The sequence below is a fragment of the Thamnophis sirtalis genome, unplaced genomic scaffold (assembly GCF_051295495.1).
Source record: "Thamnophis sirtalis isolate CommonGarterSnake01/CBP01778 unplaced genomic scaffold, rThaSir2_p1.2 scaffold_10, whole genome shotgun sequence".
NCBI lineage: Eukaryota > Metazoa > Chordata > Lepidosauria > Squamata > Natricidae > Thamnophis > Thamnophis sirtalis.
The window spans coordinates 17289144-17309657 of NW_028261390.1; positions in this window are offsets into that span (position 1 = coordinate 17289144).

The following is a 20514-nucleotide window of genomic DNA, read 5'->3' on the forward strand; positions in this document are numbered from 1 at the left end:
TTTATCCTAATCCATATGTTTGTCCTTAAAAGTAATCCTGGACCAAACATAATTTCTAATGTTGGATTTTCACCTTTACCAGAGGGAACTCCCTTGTGGAGTACTGTAAAGCTGTTATCATGGCAACTCCACTGCCATGCACAGTAGAATCCATTTTATGGCAGTATGGTAGAAGCCATTTTAAGGCACAACAGGCTGTATCTTAACGGAACACACCCAAGGGGTGTTAGGAGTGTCCTATCTGCACATTATTTGTTTCCAGAGAGTAAGTCATCAAGTGTACCAAGTTTGGTTGAAATTGCTCAAGGTGTTCCAGAGTTTTGCTGGAACATACACACACAGAGAGAGCCATATATATCTCATCCATAATTCTCATCCATAATTCTATCAAAGAATCTGAGTCATACAGAACAGAAATGAAAAACCCATTTTTTTCCAACTTAGAATTTTATGTTTCAATCCCATTATTAACCTAATTAATAAAATGAAATGGCAAATGTTAAATGTTTTAAGAAAAATTCAATAATAATGACTTTTTACTGTTTTAATAAAAGCACAACTAATTATATCAATTGAGAAGATACAACAATGTTTAAAATTTACAAGTAAGAGATCTGTGTCTCAGTCAAAATAAAGTCAAATATCTTTTTACACTGGAGTAACAGAGTGCTTTTATGGTTTGTCTCAGCCAAAGCAAATATATCTTTATCTTTAATCTGGCAGTTTTACAAAAGATAGTGTGTTCTTATAGCCAACAGCTTCTTGCTCTATGTGCTTTTGAGTCACTCCCAAATACCGTATTTTTTAGAGTATAAGACGCACCTTTTTCCTCCAAAAGAGAGGGTGAAAATCTGGGTGCATCTTATACACTGAATACATTATTTTTGGCCTCATCAAACCCCACCCTATTTACAAAAATGGACATACAGATGGTTTGGGAGGCCTGCAAAGTGCTCCTGGGGGCTGGGGAAGGCAAACAACTGGCTGTTTTTTGCTTGCCCCCCACTCCCCAGGAGCACTCTACAAGCCTCCTGCAGGCCCTTTTTTGGCAAAAAATGGGCTCATTTTTGCAAAAAATGGAGCGTATTTTGCTCATTTTTGTCCCCCTCCCAGTCTCCAGGAGCACTTTGCAGGCCTCCCAAACTCTCTGCATGACCCATTTTTCACAAAAAAAGAGGCATGTAGAGGGTTTGGAGATCTGCAGAGTGCAAAAATGTTTTTTTTAAATTTATCTCTTCAAAATCTTCGTGCGTCTTATACTCCAGTGCATCATATAATCCGAAAAATATGGTACATCACATCTCAAATGTCACTTTTCTTCATTTTTAGACCATTCCTTTTGCCTTTTGTAGTGCCATAGTTGCAATTCTAATAATAAAACCAGACTGCCCCGACTGGGTAAGGTTTGGTATCTCACTTCTCCAGTGTTCTCTTTCTTTATGCTTTTCTCTCTTAAAGTCCTTGGTTGAAAAATTGCCGTGGATGACCATATTAACCAATGGGGTGTTAAAGTTGATGTTCCAATTTTCCCAAATGATTTTCCCAATGTAGGAGATACCTCATTTTAAGATTGATTCATAGTGGCCTTCAGTTCTTCTGTCGATACTGTTTTTGAGTTTAATGTCAGGGTTCCGAGTAAGAGATCAATTGAAAGCATAACTCCAAGACAGGTAGATTCCTCAAAGAACATGTTTATCATATTGTCACAGCCGGTGAAAACCAATTCTAAAAGTTCCCACAGTTTTCACCTAATTAAAAGAGTAAAAATCCTCTCTCCCAGTCGTAACTGGTCACATTCTCCAATGAATATAGCTGGCAGGCTCCTCTCTTCCTCCAACAGCTGCTTGTTACGATGACCTTGGTTCCCACAGGAAAACTTTTTGTTTGGACTGTCAGCCGGTCTATCTACTTTCCCATCTCCCTTCCCCCTCTCAGGCTTCGTGGCAACTATGAGGCAGCACAAGATGGTTTCAGCCAGGTTCGCTTCAGAGTTGACACTTACTTTGGGGTTGTAAAGTGATTGGGATGGTCATTTGTCAGGATGTCTTCCCTTGAGATTTAGTTGAAGTATGGAAAACTGTCTGCTATAGAGAAGACATGACACATGCTTGGCTATCATGCTCATCTCCAGAACAGATCATAATTTAAAGGTGTGCTAAAAGTGTACAATGTGGCCAGGAGAGCTGCCTAAACATACATTGTTAAAAAGAAATAACATAAAAAGCTTCAACTTAATACAGGTGTTAACTGAATTTCTTCTTATACTGTAAATGAATGAAAAAATAATAATTTTATAGAAAAACTTTCCAAATATCAAAGAAGAAAATATGTTTTTAGTCAGGGAGTTCCATAAATTACATTTCCGTTTTACAATAATACCATTTTCTTTAGTTCTTCCTGAAAGCATATGCGTAAGAGAGAGGTTTAGAAATTAAATTATTCACTAGATATTGGCAAACATCTGATTTTAATTCCCTTCTCTTGCTTATAGGCAGCTGCTATACAGTTGACCTTAAACCCTTTTAGGTTCTTTCAAAGTAATGTGAGCACATGTGAGTAATATGAACACAAATGCTGGAAATACGTATTTATGCAAAATTTCCTTTAATTTTCTGTCTGATGATTGCCTGTCTCGGAAAAATGCTGAGTTGTTTGGGAAAGTCTTCTGTCTCCATCTATCTTCTTGACAAGAGTGGCGTAGCTGCTTCAGTGCACTGTGATTCAGAACAAGACTTTAAATTGCAGACTTTGTTCCTATGTTTTCCTATATGAAAATCTGAAGAATGGAAAAAGAAAGGTTTTTTTTAATTAGTCTCATCTCCACCGAAAGGAAAATGAATAAGAATTAGCGCATTCTGTATTGACCTGCTAATAAACATATAGGTCACTCCAAACAATGGTTCCTATAAAAACTCAGGCACAGGGATGGGATTCAGCCAGTTTGGACAAGTTCGGGTGAATGCTAATTTTACACTGGTTCGCCGAACTGGTAGTTGAAAAGATTGGCTTGCCCAACCCACTCTACCCCTTCCCTCTCCTCCCAGGAGTCTCCACACAGCCTCCAGGGCCCATGGGAGGGTGAAAAATGGGTCTCCCAGAATTCCAGAAAAGAGCCCATTTCCAGCCTCCGGAGGGCCTCCACGGCCACACCCACCAAACAACCAGGCAGAGAACTGGTTGCTAAAATTTTTGAATCCCACCCCTGCTCAGATGGATACTCACGTCAGACAGTAAGTACATCTGCCCACTTATATTATGATTTGACTTCCATTTTTGGGGTGATCTCTTTGATTTACCTGGATACCCCATTTCAGTGATGAGGATTGGTAAACCTGGGGGCTCCCACTTTCCATGGAAAGCAGATTATTTCATACATTAAGGGCATATTGTAAACCAGGGCTGTCAATCTTGATTTCATTGTGGGCTGCATTAGGGTTGTGTTTAACTTGGGAGGGCAAGGGGGGGCGTAGCCAGGGGGGCATGGCCAGATAGATGTCACTCATGTTCAGGGTGCTTGTGGTGGCCCAAGGACTCTGCCTGCAAAAATGGGCTCTCGAGCTCCATTTTCAGCTGTGCCGGCCTCCTGCAACCCTCTGCCTGTGAAAATGAAGCTTGGGAGGACTGTCTTCAGCTTTCCAGAGCTCCATTTGTTTTCTGGCAGAGGCACCATGGGCCGGTCCTTCACTGTTTCCAGGACAGCCCCATGGCCCAGTGGTGGGGCAGTCCTGGAAACAGTGAAGGACTCACTCCACTGGTGAGACCCAACCCCTGGGCCTTGAGTTTGACACCCCTGTTTTAGACAATCTCATGAATTCATGTGACTATGGTCAGTTAAAAACCATTATTATCAGAGCTATATGCCACCACTTTTATTTATTCAAAAACATTCCTCTATGTTCCATGTGGAGTTCTAGGTTGAGTGTTTGCTTTGCAAAATGTTAGTCACTGACTTGGAAATCAGAGCAAAATATCTCCATTAGGGAGCCGTGGTGGCATGATCTGTGATCCTTCCAAGGTCAGTAAAATAAGGACCCAGATTGTTGAGGGCAATATGCTGACTCTGTGAACCACATAGAATAGAATAGAATAGAATAGAATAGAATAGAATAGAATAGAATAGAATATAATAGAATTCTTTATTGGCCAAGTGTGATTGGACACACAAGAAATTTGTCTTTGGTGCATATGCTCTCAGTGTACATAAGGAGAATACAATACATTCATCAAGAATAAAAATATACAACACTATAGCGCCGTTTTGAGGGTATAAGTTGAAACAATTTATGCCCAGGATGTGAGGGGTCTGTAGATATTTTCACAGCCTTCTTTTTGACTTGTGTATACAGTTCCTTAAAATGGATGCAGATTGGTAGCAATTGTTTTTCCTGCACTTAAAGAGGGCTGTAAAGCAATACGAAGTGGTATATAAGTCTAAATGCTATTGCTATTTCTCTAAACTGCCTGCTTAAGACAACACAACTAAATCTTTGAAAAAAATGCTGAGCTGAGCAAAGGAAGACCTACTCTGAAGAATTCAGAAAAAAATGCTTCCCATGTTCAGACCCGTGTCCAGTCTATTTCAAGAGATGTCGGCAAACAAACTTGTGTTCGGCCCTTTAAATATGGAGAACAAGTTGAATGATTACATAAACCTGATAATGATTTCTACTGGCACAAGTCTGAAACAAAATGAAGACATGCTAGGATTTACATTTGGTGATTTTCAATTAGGAAGTCGGTGGAATTTCACTCTACTGAAACCCATTTGGTGTGTGCCTGATTTATTTTTAATTGAGGGATCAGGCAAGCTTGCTTTATTTAAGCAAGATTACATTGGGCATGTTTCATTTTCCCCCTTTTAAATAATCTTATTTTTCCTTACCAGTAATACACTAATTTCAGCTGATAACTCTGATTCATAGGGTAATAGCTCAAATGCCAGTAGGACCAAAGTTGCTCTTCTATCAATAAAGCAATCAATTGCGCATTACATGATTTTTCATTCACTGCTTAATTTGTGAAAAAACAACATTCTGTATTAGCTTGTGTAATTGTGTAAATATATATTTACTTGCAAAGTGGTTACTCGACTTCTAACCAAAACTGAGCCCAAAATTCCAGTTGCTATGTGAAACATTTGTTAAGTGAATTTTGGCCTACCTATTTTACGATTTTTCTTGCCACAGTTGTTAAGTGAATTACTGTGGTTGTTAAGTTAGTAACATGGTTGTTAAGTGAATCTGGCTTCCTCGTTGACTTTGCTTTTCAGAAGGTCGCAAAAGGGGATCAAATGACGCTGGGATTAATGATGCTCATTAATATGAGTCAGTTGCCAAGTATTTGAATTTTGATCATATGACCACGTGTAGCAGTCCTAAGTGTGAAAAACAGTCTTAAGTCGCTTTTTCAGGGCCGTAGTAACTTTGAATGGTCACTAAAGGAACTGTTGTAAGTTGAGGACTTCCTGTACTAGTAATACAAGCAAGAGTGGTGCTTCCCAAAGGTACTTCTTCAAAAGACTTGGTTTCTCCATGAATAAGTTTCTCCTCTTATCCAAGAAGTTTCTTCAGTTCTGACTGAATGACTGACCATTCAGTCAGAACTGAAGAAGCTCTTTGGATGAAAGGAAAAATATCTTCAAGGAAAATATCCAATATCTCAAGGATTGCCACAAAGAGGGAGTCAAACTATTTTCCAAGGCACCAGAGGGTAGAACAAGAAGCAATGAGTGGAAACTAATCAAGGAGACAAGCAACTTAGAACCGAGGAGAAATTTCCTGACAATTAGAACAATTAATCAGTGGAACAGCTTGCCTCCAGAAGTTGTGAATGTCCCAACATTGGAAGTCTTTAAGAAGATGTTGGATAGCCATCTGTCTGAAACGGTTTCCTGCCTAGGCAGGGCATTGGACTAGAAGACCTCCAAGGTCTCTTCCAACTCTGCTATTGTATTGCATTGTATTAAAAGCAGCTTTGGGACAATCATGACTGGATAACTAAGAATCTCCATAGACTAGAGTGGTGCTTGTTAGATTTAGTTCCCAATTTTTATACAGGAATACAAGGCAAGGAGCATAACAATCCCCCTTTCCACTTTTTCCTATAACCGTGATGGCAAACCTATGGCACACGTACCACAGGTGGCACACAGCCCCCTCTCTGTCACCCTAGTTCTAGATCCACTGCACATGTGCATGTGCCCCCCCCACCGACCAGCTGGTCATCGGGTCTCTGCTGTGCATGTGGAGAATGGGGGCATGTGGTGGGCACACAGATGCGAATGGGGTGGGAGGCATGCATGGGTGGTTGTGCACATTGCATTTTGGGGGTTTGGGCACTTGGTCCTTTAAAGGTTAGCCATCCTATAACAACCCTAAGAAATTTGGGCTAAGAGAAAGTGAGTGGCCCAAAGTGAGATTCTCTGGCTGAAGGTGGATTTGAACCTTCGGGTGTTTCAGGGGTGGGTTCCTGCCAGCATTACTATTGGTTCGGTGCACAAAAAATGTTTATGGGCATGTGGTTGCTTCACTTGCGCACACACACACATGCGCATTTGCACCTAAAAAGGTCTGTGCATGCGCACAACATTAAAAAGGGGAGAAAAATACATTTTTTTCAATGAAGATTGTTCTGCGCATGTGCAGGACAGAAAATCAAAATGGCAGAGATGAGAATAGAACCAGTTCAGGCACGTGTCTATCTGAGTTACTACCTACTCAGCTGAACCTGTCTGAACCAGTAGGAACCCACCTCTGTTGTGTCTAGTTTTGTACCTTTAGTATTAGCTCATATGCTCTTACTAGTTGGATAAAAAGCTGTTACTATGAATGATTCTTTTATTCATTCACTCCATTTATAATCCACATTTCCACACATACAGTAAGCATTCAGATAAGAATAGACAAATGGCCCGGATATGGCTTTGATCAACTGTTTGCAGGCATTTCACACATCCATTTATATTATGGAAAAGCCTGCATATGCATTATTGTGTGGAGTTTACCATTTCTATAGGTTTTTGCACCACATGCCTTGTTAGGAAGATGCTACCTATTTTGTTACAAAGATAACTTGAAGTTGAAAAGGGAGCTCTTTTTTTAGCTTGACAAAGGAACTGGAAAACTCATCCATTATCGATACTGATAGAGAGTCAGTTTGGTATAGTGCTAAAGATGCTATCCTACAAACTAAGGGACTATGAGTTCCAGACTTCACTTAGCCATGAAAGCTAGCTGGGTATTTTGGGCTAGTAACTCTCATCCCAATCTACCTCAAAGGATTGTTGTTGAGGTATATATGCCTATGTTGCCTTGAGTTGGGTGTATTTGTTTGTTTGTTTGTTTGTGTGTGTGTGTGTGTGTGTGTGTTTGTATGTGTGTAACTATATACTTGAGAGAAGATGGGTTAAATACAATAATTAGAATAAGTACTAAAATATGCCAAGTACTGTGATAGCAAATAAACAGAGAGATAGAATTAAGATTACGTGAAGTGTTAATACCACTTTGTAATGCCTTAGTAAGGCCACACTTGGAATACTGTGTCCAGTTTTGGTCACCACGATGTAAAAAAGCTGTTGAGACTCTAGAAAGAATGCAGAGAAGAGCAACAAAGATGATTAGGGGACTGGAGGCTAAAACATATGAAGAACGGTTGCAGGAACTGGGTATGTCTAATTTAATGAAAAGAAGGACTAGGGAAGCTGGAACTTCAGTGATGCCTGACCTCATGCGGGGGGGGTGTGTGTGTGCATGCGCAGTGGGGAGGGCGTTGCATTATGTGTGTGGGCACATGTGCGCTTACATCCCCCTCCCCCTGCTTTTGGCAACCCTCAACAAAAAGATTAGCCAACACTGATCTAGTTGAAAACAACGTCTTTCCACTTGAGCAGAAATAAAATTGCCAAACAGCAAAGGAACATAAGATTAGCTCCTAACTGGCAAGCTTTATTTTGGAAAACTCCAAGAGAAGGAAGATCAACTTGAATATAGCAGGATACAATATGGCATTTGATTCCTTAACATATGACTAGATAAGCAAGTGCTTAGAAATAACAAGTCAGTAGAAACATCAAAAACTTTGTGGAAAGTTCAGAATAGAAAACCTAGTTGCTGGTCAATATGATAGAGTGGGGGAGGTTAATATCACGAGAGGAATATTTCTCACTATCACCATTACTGACTGACTGATTGGCTGATTGTCATCTATCTATCTATCTATCTATCTATCTATCTATCTATCTATCTATCTATCCTTCTATCCATCTATCTATCTATCTATCTATCTATCTATCTATCTATCTATCTATCTATCCTTCTATCCATCTATCTATCTATCTATCTATCTATCTATCTATCTATCTATCTATCTATCTATCTATCATCTATCTATCTATCTATCTATCTATCTATCTATCTATCTATCTATCTATCTATCTATCTATCTATCTATTGTCTGTCTGTCTGTCTGTCTGTCTATCTGTCATCGCCTGCCAGCTGCCAGTGGAGCTGGCGGCAGACTTGGATGAGGAGGAGGTTGGGGAGGAACATGGGCCAGCTCTGGAGTCTGGAGAAGGCTCTGATGGATGCTCTGCATCAGAAGCAAAAATAGAGCCAGGGCCATCCGACATTTCCCAGCCACCTGAGAGACAGTTGTTTTTTGGAGGCTGAGATAGGTGGGGAGAAAGAGCAGCTGTGGCCTATTCCAGATGCAGTTATGTGCAGAGCTGTTAGGAGAGGAGAAACTGAGGACAAGGAGTGGACTCAGGAAGCAAGGCACACTGCTGAATGGCCCCTCCCTGGCTGGGGAATAAAAAGAAGGAAAGGGGAGTGGTGGTTGTAGGAGAGAACAGTTCGTAGTACTGAAGATTTGGCTCATTGTGTTTCGTGCCTTAGAAACTACTTGCCACAACTTACTTTGCAACCTTTTGTCGGGGAGCTCACAGCCTTGAAATCATCACAAGGAACTGATAAGGTCTGTACTGCAGTTAACTCCTTGAAGGACTAATGCCTGGACTTTTCAATGGGTGAATGAAATTAATTCAGAAGAGGAAAATAAAGAGGGGTTTTCGTGACAAACTAAGGCTAAGGTGTTTCTGCTAAGGCTAGGTCAGAACACTATCATCTATCTATCTATCTATCTATCTATCTATCTATCTATCTATCTATCTATCTATCTATCTATCTATCATCTACCTACCTACCTACCTACCTACCTACCTACCTACCTACCTATCATCTATATATCTATCATCTATCAGATTTATAACCCTTCCATCTTACCTCAAGGTACTGTAATTCAAGTCATTGCAGTGATTCTTCACTCAACAATACTGATCAAGTATTATCTTATTATTCTTCCTGCTCTCTTGAGCCAATTAAAAAAAAAACATATAACAAATAGAATTATTCTTTTCTTTTTTTTCCCTGCCTGATACCTTCTGGGTGATTTCCAAAGTCCAGATGGTCTGTCAAAGAAAGAGCATGGTTTAATTTTTTTTAATTTTCCAAATATTTCAATGAAGGGATTTATCAGTGTTTCCTGGAGCAAGGCTCCACTGAGGACCCTCCTCACTTTTCTTTTCTCTATTCCCTTTCTTCTGTAATTTACAGCTGAGGTTTACAGTTTGCCTTTCCCCTTTCTTCTGGTTAGTTCAGGCTAAGGTAGCAGGTCTAATTTTTCCTAACTGGTCCATAAACCAATTTAGCTCTACTCCATGTGACCTTTCTTAAGTTTTCACTAGCAGTTCAGCCTCTTAACACCACCATCTCAATATTCTCTTCACCTCCTTCCTTTAGTGATTGTTTCCAGTTCTATGTTTAGATCACCCCCTAAAGCTCATCCCCTTGCTCTGCTAAACACAGCACAAAGTTGTCTTACTGGCCTTTTTTAAGGAAATGAGGTTCCCATCGCCTCATTTTGAGTCCAGTGCAGAAGCAGATACTTTTAAAGCTGTTCCAATATTAAATGTTTGTGAAGATTCTCAATCCTCTATGTCAGAGGTGTCAAACTCGGTTTCATTGAGGACCACATTAGGATAGTGTTTGACCTCTGGAGATGGGCATGGCCAACTTGATGTCACTCGTGTCAGTGGTGCCTGTAGGGGCCCAAGCACTCTGCCAGCGAAAGCGGGCTCCCTATCTCTATTTTTGATGACAACGGCCTCCTGCAGTCCTCTGCTAGCAAAAATAGAGCTTGGGTGGGCCATGCATGACCACCCCCCCGGGGCCCCATTTTCAGCTGCAATGGCCTCCTGCAACCTTCTGCCTGCTCCACTTTTGCTGGCAGAGGCAGCATGGGATGATCCTTTCCTGTTTCCAGGGTGACCCCATGGGCAAGATCTAAGCACCCCATGGGCCAGATCCAGGCCCCAGGCCTTGGGTTTGATACCCGTGTTGTTTTTTTCTTTAAGGAAGAACATTTTACTTCTCATCTAAGAAGCTTCATCAGTTCATGTTCAAGGGTTCCACTGTTAAAACTCTCACTTTCCCACCTTTTTAGTCAAACTCTAATAAATACCAACGTTATGTTCATTGCCTTGCTGCAATACTTTTTTTTTTTCATTTATTTTAGGACACTAATTTCCTTCTTCAGTAACAGCCTTACTTCATGAGTGATTTGAATTCTACAATTGTGTTTTTGGCATGTAATAAATACTGTAGTATTTATTAATACTTTAATAAAAGACATAAGTGACTGTTTATCAGAATTTAATCTTTGGGCTGTTCAAATTTTCTTTACACACCCATCATTCAACCTTATAAAATCATATGTGTGTTCAATTTACCTACATGCAATGAACATCCATGAATGTAAATCAAGATACTTTAAGATACATCTTTCCCTATTTGCAAACAAATAAAGCAAACCTTATACAGAAATTAGGAAATGGTGAATTCTAGTCCTACTTTAGGCATAAAAGCAGCTTCGTAACTTTGGCCACTCACTCTTGACCCAATTCATCTCACAGAATTATTGTTGGGAAAATAGGAGGAAGAAGGAGTATTAGGCATCTTTGCCACCTTGAGTTATTTATAAAAAAATAAAGGAAAGACAATACATAAAATATAGTGTGGATTTATGTGTATCTTTCTCTTGAGTGGCAGGATGGCCTAGAGGTGAAGATGATTGCCTCTCACTTGGAAGGTTGATAGTTCGGTCCCAGAGAGCGATAGCTGTTTTTTTTAACAGGGCAAAAAGAGAAAATATTTGCTGTGAACTCCATATAGGCATCAGGAAGAGCATCTGGCCAGTAAATGCTCAGCTACATTCAGTCACTCCAATGACACCACTTTAAAGGGATTACAGGCTCATAGAAAAACATGTGTATCTTTCTCTGATTTGTCCAGTTCTATATACAATTTTAGCTGTAAACCGCATGGACAAATTAAGCAAAAGCAAATCATACTTGGGAAAAAAATTAACAATTGCAAAATTTAATGCAAGTGCCCCACTAAAAATGAGGAGTTTTGTATTTAGGGACAAAAATTGCTATTCCACCTGAGAAAACAGGTGGCCTGGAATCTACAGTGCAACAAAAAAGCAACTACTACTTCAAGTTAAAGTATCTGCAAGGCCCAGGCACTTACTGTCAGAATTTTTAATGTAAGCAAAAAAGCACACATTTTGTCAATTCTGTTTCCCTGTCTAGGAGATTGTGAAATGACACATTCAATAAATGCTAGAGCCCCTAATCTAAAACAAAAAACAAAAACAAAAAAGAAGTAAGTAGTCTATTAGGTCCCTTTTTCTTCACTTTTCATTTCAACAACCATGTCAATGTTTTTCAGTTTTAAGTATTTTGGTGGAAGGAGAGACAAACAAGTTGATCATAAAGTGTAGGAGTGCATTAAACCTGAATGCTGTTCTTGAATAGCCATTTTTCCTTTTCTCCCCACTTTAAGCACATGTTTTTGTATTTTGTTAGCAATAAGTGCATTTCTCAGCAGGCTACATGAATTATTGCATATCCATTATTACTTAATGACGTTAGCATTTAAGGGTTGACTGGCAACATGAAATAAACATTGCCAATCAAATAACAGAGCTGGAGCTTTGTTATCGTCTGACATTATCCTTCAAATCAAGGATATATGGGATTCTGAGAAGGGAATAACAAGACGTTGAATAGTGGACTTCTATGATCATTATATCACAAGCAGAGGTGGTATTCAGCCAGTTCTGACCGATTCTGGCGAACTGGTAGCAAAAAATTTGAGTAGTTCAGAGAACTGGCAAATACCATCTCTGGCTAGCTCTGCCCCCATCTATTCTCCCCCCTCCCAAGTCCCAGCTGTTGGGAGTCCCAGATGATTGTCTGGGTCTTCTTCTGTTGCCCAGCACAGGAGAATGGAGCTGAAAAGCAAGTTAGTGGGATGGGGAGGAAATGGAGATTTTACAGTATCCTTGCCCTGGAGCGGGGTAGAAATGGGGATTTTTCAGTATCCTTGCCCAGGAGTGGGGGGGGGAGAGAATGGGGATTTTTCTGTATCCTTCCCCTGCCATGCCCACCAAGCCATGCCCACCACATCACACCATGCCCAAAGAACCGGTAGTAAAAAATTTTGAATCCCACCACTGATCACAGGTCATAAAACAATAGACTTTTCAAGTTTCCCCAACCCATTCTTAACTTTTTAACTGTAAGTTAAGCATAGTCCCCTGAGGAGAGGACAACATTCTGTCTGTACCATGTGGTACAGTGTGTAGTCCAACTTCTTATAACATACATGACACCTGTTCCAAAAATATGAAATAAATGAATTATGATATATTTATGTAGGAACAGATTTGCTTTCTGCTTTCTGCTTTGCATTGTCTAGCAACTCAGAATATATCTTATTTCCTTAATCTAGATCACTGTGTTGGAAAGGATCTTTTAGATCAGATGTCCCCAAACTTTCCAGCTCTGTGGACCGGCAGTGGCCGAGGTGAGCAGTGGTAAAAGTGGCAAGGTGGGAGTGGTTTGGCTGGTACTTGGGGGTTGGGAACCCCTGTTTCAGATTACTGAATCCAGCTTGCTCACCCTTGCTCATTTTAAGTTTAATTTGGAGGTACCCAAATTAAGGCATCCAGAAGGGATGATTTGTTTGTTTTTGTTTGTTTTACTTATTTTTATTTAAAGACTTTCTATGATTTCCTACTGCACACCTTAATCTAAATATGTAGCCAACCTTTGCTTCAATACCACCTCTTAATTAGATTATTAGATACCCTGCCAAGTTTTTTCTAAACATTCAGAATCTATTTTCATGTAATTTAAGACCATTGTACTTTAAATAAATGGAAAAACACCATGACATTGTGATCCCTTGTGTTATGCAGCTTCAAGTATTTGAAAAGTGTCATTATATTGAGAGCCGTGGTGGTGCAGTGGTTACAATGCAGTACTGCAGGCTACTTCTGCTGAACGCTGGCTGCCAGCAGTTTGGCAGTTCGAATCTCACCAGGCTCAAGGTTGACTCACCCTTCCATCCTTCTGAGTTTGGTAAAATGAGGACCCAGATTGTTGGGGGCAATATGCTGACTCTGTAAACTGCTTAGACAGAGCTGTAAAGCACTGTGAAATGCTTTATACGTCTAAATCAGTGGTAGTCAACCTGGTCCCTACCGCCCAGTAGTGGGTGTTCCAGCTCTCATGGTGGGCAGTAGGGGTTTTGTCCAATACTGAAGCACTTTCCTTTTTTTAAATTTAATTGACTTTTAAAAAAAATTCATAGCATTATTTAAAAACATTTTCATTAGGTTTTCATAAAATCACCATTACTGTGGAACCAGTGGGCGGTTAGAAAATTTTACTACTAACAGAAATACAAAAGTAGGTGGTAGGTATAAAAAGGTTGACTATCCCTGGTCTAAATGCTACTGCTATATTGTTCTGCAACCTTCATTCTCAAGGCTAATGGTACACAGTGGCCTCTCTTTCTGCTTGGAGACAGCTGATGATACCCAGCCTTATATATCTATCCCTGGTGAATGAAGCAATGCTGATAAGGTCCCATCTCTGCCTTTGGAGGGTAAGAGTTTGGATGAATAAGAAGCTTCAACTCAACCCTAACAAGACGGACTCTAGCAGGAGTGAAATCAACTTACCTTTGCTACCAGTTCGCAAATGTGAGTGCACGTGCAGGACCTTCTGCGCATGTGCAGAGTGTCAAAAACGGGATGTGATGACATCCAGGCAAGTGGGGGGAGCCTCCTGCCACCACCACTACTGGTTTGCCCAAATCAGATAGAACTGGCTGAATTGCACCACTGGACTTTATGTTTTTGGGTTATGACGGCTCTAGGGACATGTCATCTTTGGTCTGAATAGGGTTGCGCTGCCCTGCTCTAAGCAGCCCCAGTGTACTCTGGGGATTATCCTGGACTCATGCCTCCTCTTAAAGAATAGATTGGCAGTGTGACTAGAATGGACTTTGTGCAACTTTGTGTTATACACCATTGTGCCCATTCATGGACCATGAGGTTGTGCCTACAGTCGCCCATGGCCTGAAGATTAATGGGTTACTATAATATCCTCTCTATGGGGATGCCCTTGAAGAGTACCTAGATGCTTCAGCTGGTACAGAATGTGGTGGCACAAACAGTTATTCATAGTCCTGTATCAGAGGACAATACACCTCTTGTCAGCCTCTGCTTCGCTATTTGCTTTCAGCTGCCATTGAAACGGGGAGAGGGGGGCTTGGTATTTGGGAGGGGAAGCTTTAGTACAGGAGAGATGGTAAAAAGTGAGTTTTGTTCTCACCGTCTACTGCGCATGCTGGAGACTGCTGCTTGGTGTTGGTCAAGGCCAACCGCCCTGCATACCAACCTGATGATGCTCCTTGAAGATGAAACTCACATGATAACCTGAGGGATTTGCAGATTGGACAGTGGGATGAGGGTTACTGCAGGGAGTGGGTTGGTCACATATTGATATGTATGATTTTGCAGGGCTTTTGCCTCAGATCTTGCTTTGCTTAGCTGCTATCTTTTCATAACCTTAATTCTGCAAAATGGAGTTAAGTGGTTTCTTTCTTGGTTGCTGAGGGAGGCCGGCTTGACACCTCTCTTCTATAAGCTGCTTTGGTTGCCAATATGTTTCTTAGTTTAATTCAAGTTTTAATGATGCCTGTATGGCACACTCCTTTCTATAGTTACACCCAGCCATCTCATCTGGACCAGCAGGAGCAGTATGGCCTGGGGATCATCCAGCAAAGGGTGTCATCTGGTAGGACCGTGGGAGAGAGCTTTCTTTTGCCTAGCCCCGTGATGGCGAACCTAAAGTAGCATGCAGAACTTTCTCTCCGGATACACAAGCCATTGCCCGTTGTTCTTCTGAGTTCTTCACGCCCATGGGAGTGCCAGAAACTGGATGAGCAGATGCCCGATGCACATGCATGCATGGGGTGGCTGCTCTTCTGGTTTATGATGAGCGCATGCGCACCAGCCATATAGTCTTCCGGTTTCTGGCATGCATGTGTGCATGAAGACCAGCTGGCTGGTGCACATGACTACACCAGAAACTGGAAGATCATCTTCTGGGCATGCGCACTGGGCAGCTGTTCTTCCAGTTTCTGGCACATGCATGCATGTGCGCAGGTGTCCCATTTCTGCACTCAGTGCCAAAAAGGTTCACCAACACTGGCCTAGCCCATTGATAATTATAAAATAATTATTTTCAATGATTGATGGCTTTCTTGTTTGTGTATGGATTTCTTAAATTATGTTTATTTAATTACTGTTTTTACTCGTTATATAAAGAGTCTCTTAGATAGGACAGGCAGCCTTACAAATTGAAGCTGACACATCTTTAAACCTACAACAATACTTTAACAGAATCAACATCTGCCTATGTTTAGTCCTTGAGAAGGACTTCATGGGTGGATAAAAATGCAAAATCCAGGCAAAACATCTGGCTGATCTGCAACCAACCATAATATATTTTTTCCATCTTTCTTTTTGGATCCTTCTGTCCCTGGTGTCTGTTCTCTCCACCTCTTTCTACCTCCGTGGCTGTATCTTTGTGCTTTTCCCTCCTCCCTCGCTTTTCTTTGCTCCCCCTCAACACCAAGCTGCCTTTCACAATCTCCTTGCTCAGTGTGTTCATTTAAGCAGAGCAAACATTTAATGGAATAGGCATATGTGTTCACACACTGAAAGCAGAAATAGCAGTTGGAAGTTCAGGAAAACTTGAGGCAGTACAAGGCAGCTGTATTTCCAGGCCAGTGCAGCTCAAATATACATCTATAGAGACTTTCCGTATCATCCTCAGGAACTGCACTCCAAGACGTGACAGGAAGAGTTAGTTAAACATTTGAGAAATGCATGGCCAAGCTAATGAATTGATAATGGTTGTTAACTTGTAATTTTGTGGTACTTGCTCCTCATTTGCCCCCATTCAGAAAATCTAGTATAACTAGGGAAAATGGGATTCTGAATAATCTGGCGTTTCCAGACACTTTTTGATCAATTCTGTGTCACTGAAGAGATTGATTCAGTTTAGAATAGAACTGAAAAAAATGAACACATTGAATGCACTGAGGAGGAAAAGCTATAGAGCTTTTGAACCTAGTCAGTGTATAGAGAAGGAGTGCATAAGAATGCTAATGTTGTGCAAAGTCCTTGCTTCTTTTGTGCTACTTTATGAAGTTCAACAATTTTAGAAAGGAGAAAAAAAAACCTACAAAGTCATGTTTTATTGGAGGTCTTCTAATCCAACCCCCTTCTCGGGAAAACTGTTGTCCTATTGTTCAGGAAACCCTATACCATTTCAGGCAAATGTTTGTACAAGCTCTTCTTAAAAAGCCTCCAGGGATGGAGCACCCACAACTTCTGGTGGCAAGCCATTCCACTGAAAGATTGTTCTAACTGTCAGGAAATGTACCGTATTTTCACGACCAAAAGCCGCACCGGATTATAAGCCGCAGTATCAATTAACGTTAATTTTTCAAACTTTTTCCACATATAAAGCGCACCGGGTTATAAGCCGCACGTTTCCCGACGCTTCTGGACATCTGTTGCAGTCGGGAGGAGGAGCGGAGAAGAGCGCGAAGGTTCTTGGCGCTCCAGGAAGCCGGGAAAGCAGTTGGGAGAGGCGCACAGCTTGGTTTCTCCTCCCTGGACGTCGCAGCAGCAGCCCCAAACTCACCGATCTCAGTGTTTTTCGCATCGGGGTGTGCTGCAAGAGCATGCCCCGATGCGAAAAACACAGAGTTCGGTGCACTTGGGGCTGCTGCTGCGATGTCCAGGGAGGAGAAACCAAGCCGTGCGCCTCTCCCAACTGCTTTCGTGGCTTCCTGGAGCGCCAAGAACCTTCGCGCTCTTCTCCGCACTCTCCTCGGCTCCTCACAACTGCAATAGACGTCCAGAAGCGGCAGGGGCTATCGAGCTGGAAATCCAATCCCCATTAGCCCCAAAAGCCGCTTCTGGACATCTATTGCACTCGCGAGGAGCGGAGAAGAGCGCGAAGGTTCTTGGCGCTCCAGGAAGCCGCGAAAGCAGCTGGGAGATCTTTTTCCACATATAAAGCGCACCGGGTTATAAGCCGCACTGCCGGTTTTGGATCAAATTTTAGGATTTTCAGTGCGGCTTATAGTCGTGAAAATACGGTATTCTTAATTCTAGGTTGCTTCTCTCCTTGATTAATTTCCATCCATTGTTTTTTGTCCTGCCTTCAGGTGCTTTGGAGAATAGCTTGACAGGGAGTTTGTGGCAACCCCTGAGATATTGAAAGATTGCTATCATGCCTCCTCTAATCCTTCTTTTCATTAAACTAGACATATCTAATTCCAGAAACCTTTTTTAAATATGTTTTAGTATCTAGTCCCCTAATCACCATCGTTGGTCTTCTCTGCACTCTTTTCAGAGTCTCAACATCTTGTTTATATCGTGGCGACCAAAACTGGATGGATTATTCCAAGGTATTATAAAGTGATATTAGTAGTTCACTTGGTTCTATTAAAAGAAGAAGGAAGGAAGGAAGGAAGGAAGGAAGGAAGGAAGGAAGGAAGGAAGGAAGGAAGGAAGGAAAGGGATGGGGAGAGGAGGAAAGAGGGGGGAGTTAGTTGAGCAGCATTTTTAATTATTGCTCTTTACCAATAATTTGTAAAATAATTTAACCATATTTACTATTTACCAAGTCACCCAAGTGTGATCATTCAATGCATTGTTAAATCATACTGTCCTGCATATCAAATTCATTTTATGGGCAAAGCATTACTGGAAACAAAAGTGTTAATACTGCCTTAACTCAGTGATTCACGCTTGTCACAAGATTGTTGTTTGTTGGATGTTAGAAGTCCTCCCCCCATTCCCATCCCTTGCAACAGATCAGTTCAAAGAAACAATTTAAATTTGAATCATTGAAGTCATAATTCCATAATCTCCTGATATCCAATTTAAGATAACATTCTGCAGTATGTGCAGAATGGATACCAGGGGTCAGCTGTGGCGGGAGCCGTGATTGAAACCAATAAAAAGAGGATGAAAGATTTATTCACAGATAAGTCACTTGCCTTCAGAATAAAATTATTCAACCCTTTATCTATTGAAGTGGGAATGGATTTCATAGATGAGAGATTAAGATGTGATTTGTCACACTGTTAACAGTTTCAGTGCAAGCTTGTTCCATTCCAGTTGCATAACATCACTTTTCAGAGCTAAATCTTTCTGAGGAATTTACAGTTGTTCAAGAGAATGTAATTAAAAACATAGACTGTATAAGTCACTATCACTTGTCATTTCTTAACATTCCCTTAATTATCTATCATGTAAATTGTGTTTCAGAATTTGGTACCCATGAAGTAATTATAAATACTCAACATGTACTGGCAGAGCTTGCCATAATTATGCAGAATTCAGAGGAACCCTTTTCTCCAATTAATGCTACATTTTTAGATATGGCTATGCTTATCTCAAGAGGTCCCAAACTTTCTTTGCATTGCAAACCAAATGTACTACATTTACACCATTTCATTCCACCCGTCACAGAGAATGTATCCGAACAATTAAGCAAGTGTAGAATGTGATGGAATGTAGTAATCTGGATTCCCAGGAGGGAGGGCTGCAGTCCAATAAAATAAGAGACAACTCAGCCCAGATATTTCCACATAGTTCTACTATCTACTGTCTATATTTACCATATTACCATGGTGGATATAGCAAGGGGGTGGGCTGCTGGGGATTTGTACAGGTTCGGGAGAACCTCTAGCTAAGATTCTGTGCAGTTTGGAGAACCCCCAAATCCCATTCCTGGCTGGCCCCACCCTCCCCTCCCCTCCCAGGAGTCTCCATGTGGCCCATTTTCGATGCAGGTAAGTGCAGGGCGTGCACAGTGGGGAGTGCATGGAGGCTCAGAGAGGGCAAAAAACAGGCCTACTGGAAGTTCAGACCTGTTTCTGGCCTCCAGAGGGCCTCCGGAGTCTGAGGGAGGCAGTTTTTGCTCTCCCAGAGGTTTGAGGAAAGCCTCCAGAGCCCAGGGAGGGCAAAAACACCCCCCCCCCATGGTGCAGGAGGCCGACTAGGCCATGCCCACCCAAAAACTACCTATTCGCCTGACCCAGGCGAATCAGGTCAAATTTCACCCCTGGATAATCCTGTTCTCCATTTCATTACTTCCTATCAAAAACAGACTCCCATGTATAAGGATAAAATTTTCTCTTGAATCTCTATGAAATTTCTCATGTGCCTTTTATTGCAGTACTTATGCAATATTCAAAAAAACTTTACAAAAAATGTTTCCCTTCTGTTTAATCATTTAATTATTTTTCTAAACCCCAAAAGAGGAAAGTAATTCTTATAATTGCACACAAGTATTTAACCATTCTCTTTATGGAGGATTTATAGTTAGATTTAAGGCTGAAGTAATAGGCAGTTTCTTTGCCTAGATAGCAATAGCACTTAGACTTCTATTCCACTCCATAGTGTTTTACAGCACTTTCTGAATGGTTACAAATGTCAGCATATTGTCCCCAATAATCTGGGTCTTCATTTTACTGAAGGTTGAGTCAACCTTAAGCCAGTACCACTGGCGTCTGGACATCCGGCTCCATCGCAGAGTACCAGTTGTGATGGGATCCAGAACCCACCTCCCTCCCTCCCTCCCTCCCTCCCTCTCTCTCTCTCTCTCTCTCTCTCTCTCTTGTACGCACGCACGCATGCACGAAAATATTATAGGCTTTAAATAAAAAAGGTAGCTTTTAAACAACTTCCAAACAAAAAAGAACTAGAAAAATCATACTTCTGTTCATTTGAGTTATATGAATCTGCGCAACTGTGACCTCAACAGCCTGAAATCATACGCTGTCCTCCATCCTTCCCAAAGGCTGTCCAACTCAATTTTATAAAATCAGACTGAAAAATTGGATATTTGGAATGAACCTCTATGGAAATTGTGATAATGTGTGTTCCAGAAAGCACTATCCTGTCTATTATGGCAGCATATTGAAAGAAACATTAACACTTATGGCTAAGATGCTTTTGTAGTATTTTATTTCGTTGTATTTAAGTACAATGACAATACAGATTATACTT